This window comes from Schistocerca piceifrons, chromosome 2 (assembly GCF_021461385.2).
Source record: "Schistocerca piceifrons isolate TAMUIC-IGC-003096 chromosome 2, iqSchPice1.1, whole genome shotgun sequence".
NCBI classification, from domain to species: Eukaryota; Metazoa; Arthropoda; class Insecta; order Orthoptera; family Acrididae; genus Schistocerca; species Schistocerca piceifrons.
The window spans coordinates 368805972-368810077 of record NC_060139.1 but is presented as its reverse complement, the minus strand read 5'-3'; positions in this window follow the sequence as shown (position 1 = coordinate 368810077).

The following is a 4106-nucleotide window of genomic DNA, read 5'->3' as shown; positions in this document are numbered from 1 at the left end:
TTTATTGTTACATTATTAAATATTTTCATTCCCAGTCCAATACATTAAACGTTTGTTAAATTATGACAGGTCACCCAAATGTACCTATCTGAGTTACAATGTTATAACCGCACCGACTTAGCAAATGTTACGTGACAGGCACGTAACATCGCATGGGGCCTCCTCTGGTCCTGAGGATTGCTGTGGGGCGCCTTGGAAGTGAGTCTACAAGTTTCTGGTATTCCTAGAAAACAGCTAACACCAACTCGTTTGCAGACTGGCAGTCAACTCTGGTCTGTTTGTTGGTACAGGATCCATGGTACAGAACCTGCGTTAAATTACATCCCAGATATGCTCGATGGGGTTCAAATCTGGGCTCCAGAGTGGCCATCTCGGTCTTGGACCTCCCCTGCATGTTCCTGGAACCATTACCAGGTGACATAGGAGCGATGTGGCGGCGCATTATCATCTTGAAACACAGCAGAACTGTAAGGGTGTTTGAAGGCCAAAAATGAGTAGAGATGGTCCTGGAGCAGCCCAGCATATGGCGGACTGTCCAAAGACTTTTCAAGAATAACCAGGGTGGCCATTCTGTACCAGAAAAATGAACCCCAGACCATAACACAGACACAACCACCTTGGACCACAACTTCTTGGCAGGCGACATCCATCGATTCACGTGGTCTGTAGCACATATGGTGCCCTCTGTCAGCATAATGCAGTTGAAATCGTGATTCGTCCGACCATATCACGTTACGCCATTGTTCCAGTGCCCATCCCTGGTGACTGGTAACAAAAGCAAGCCGTTGTGCCCAGTAACATTGGGTTAACAGTGGCAACCATGTGCGGCGCCGGCTACCATATCCCATGGAACCTATGTTGCCACGGACTGTCCACTGGAAAATTTGTGTAGCAAGTCCTGTGCTGAATTGAGCCGTGATTTGTTGCTCTGCTGCCTTAGTAACTATTAACGATCAGTCTCAGATGTCGTTGGCCACGATCATCAAGGGTGGCTGGACGGCCTCTAGTTCATCCGTCGTGGACTGTGACACCCTCATTCAACCATTCACGACACACACTGCACACAGTTGAACGTGCGAGGACAAATTCCTGCACCACTGTCGAAATTGAAACTCCCATCCATCGCGCACTGACCACCATACCCTATTCTAATGGCGTCGTCTCACGAGGACGTTGCATGTTACACAAATAACTTGCACAAACGCTTCTCAGAAGGTCTCCTACACAATTGTAGCTGGCACAGGGGGCGTGTGGTGTGCATACAACACACCTGCCCCGTTATCCAAGACATTTCCTGAGTCAGTCAATTTCCAGCATTTGAAAGCCGTTGTAGGGGGTGTGGCTATAAAATAACAGGACCATTGCTGCAAAACATTTTATTTCAAAAACATACATATTTAGTTACTGTCACCCTCAATATGGCCCTCTCCCCTATCCCTACAATGTTACATGTGAAGTCTCCATGGATGGAAACAGTCCTGGGAAGCTTCCTCTGTGAGCTCCCTGATAACCGTGCCACTTTTCCTTTCACTGTTTCAGCGGACTGAAATCTTGTTGCTTTTAATTCAGACTTGACGTTGGAGAATAGATAAAAGACACAGGGTGCTAGGTCGGGCGAATGAGATGGGTGATTTAGCACTGCCATGCTGTACTTCGCTAGAAACCTCTGTACAGACAATTTGGTATGGACTGGTGCGTTGTCTTGATACAGAATCCATGACTTGTTCTTCCACAATTCGGGTCTTTTTTCTTATTTCCTCATGGAGCTGAGAAATAACCTAAAGGTAGTAATGCTGATTAATGGTCTGACCTCAAGGAACCTAGTCGAAATGCATAGTTCCATGAACATCGAAATAAACAATCTTCATCGCTTTGAATCTTGATTTGCTCATTCGAACTTTTTTCGCTCTCGATGAAGTTGGGCCCTTCCAGTGCATGACTTAGTGCTTGGTTTCTGGATCATAAGTGAAAAACGAAGATTCTTCACATGTTATCAGTCTTTCCAAGGAATTAGCAAACATTTCACACAAGCTTCTTCCTGTTCGATCGCAAGAATTTTCAACACCAGTTTCGTACACCCTTTCTCATATTAAACTGGTAATGTAAAATTTGCCTTTCGCACTCCGTGACAATTCCTACAGTTTCAGCAATCGAACACTCAACCTACGGTCAGATCGAATCAGATTACCCACCTTTTCTATATTGTCATCAGTTTTTGATGTTGAAGGGCGTTCCAGGTGCGAGTCATCTTCAACGTCTTCTCGACCATCTCGGAAATGCTTGGACCACTCAACAACTCGCGTGCGTGATAAACGGTCTTCGCCGTACACTATTTTTAGTAAAATATATTTTTCAGTGAAAATCCACGACAATTCGTTGCACTGTGATTACACTTATCATTTTTCCTGCAAAATAAAGTAATAGCTCTTACGCAAAGGTATGCCACGGCCAGACAGATTTATCTACAGACACCAGACATGCCGCATTTGACTGAGAAGGCTTCACGCTTCACAGCTAGCGTTCACCATTGGCACATGCGTTCTTACTCTGTGACAGCGTTAGCCTCGTTATTTTATAGCCACACTGCATATGTAACCGATGTTCTGTGGCATATAGCAAACATATTCGACTGAGTGTAGAAAGTCTACGCCATAAACCATCTCCAACAGTTTGAGTATTTATTTAAAAAAAAAGGTAAATCTGTCATCAAACTGAGGGATGTTTTGAACACCTTTGTGCTTTATTAGACTTGGTTTTATTGGAGGTGGTATGCCCTTGTCTTCATCTGAGCTTTCAGTCCGTTAAAGGGAAACCTACAGTATAACGTGGTCTCTGAGCCACGATAAGGTGCAGCACGGCGTTATTTTATATTAACAGACTTTGACAGTGAGGTAAGAAGTGATAACTGAAAGATAAAATTCTTAAGGCTGATTGGAGGAAAGCAGGAGCAGCAATGTGGCGTGCAAAGTGATACAACCAGTTGAACCGAGCCATCGAGAGAGAACAATACCGTTTATCCATGTTCCAAAAAGAAATTCCAGATCATGAATCTCTATTTGTGGAACCACTCAAGTTGACAGCTAATTCTGTGTCGTCCTGATATGTTGCCATGTGTAACTCCTTCAAATAATATGCATGTTTCCATGAAAATTAGCACAGTAGCTGGCAGACATTGTACCAGGGGTCATAAGTAGATAGATTGTTGTTTTGTTCATACTGCCATCCGTTCTTAAAAGAATGGTTTCAACTTATCTCGAAGTATCAGAATAGACATTAACTGACTTGCTTAATTTGTTCGTTTATACTTCACAAATTCATTGGCTTTATTATATGAGGCGAGAAACGGTGCATATCGAATGCCATTTAATCGAAGTTGTGAAGGTAGTTGTGTGGGGCAATATGGCTCGGAAATTGTTTATGTGACATCTGCTGAGACTTTGACGGTGATTTGATTGTGCACATCTGTTTGCACATATGTAGAGGACACATTTAGATTATCTTCATTAAAGCGTTTTGATTTTACACCAAAACAATGAGACAGGACTCACTGAAATGAACATACTAAACTTGTTGCAGAGGTTCACTAATTTCGCATCAGTCAGTCTTGTACAGTAGTAAGGAAGGTGACAGTCTTTGCACATTTTGTATCCATTCATGTGCAGTATAGCAGTTGTAGGATGCACTACGAACAGCTTGACTTCACAGTCTTACAACAAGGTAAAAACCATTTTCAGAACAATACCCTGTCCAGTCGTCTTTTGGGTTGGACATTCATTCGTACTGAGACAGTCATGATTGTGTGAGTCTGATACGTAGAAGTCTCTTATGAAGCTAATCAACCTGTATACATACAGGAGCCGTTCAAGCAAGTGATCACTATATAATGTCAGCTCGAGATTTACTGATGCATTCTACTTGCATGTCACTTGCACCACCCCACTCTCCATTGTTGCCAGATGTATCCAAGTTGGCGGCGATGACGTCATCCAAGATGTCGGCCTGTAGACTTGAAACAGCGCATGAAGTCATCCAAGATGGCGGCCATGACATCATCCAAGGTGGTGGATTTTGGCGGGAAGATAGGTCAATTGGACTACCTCCACTAA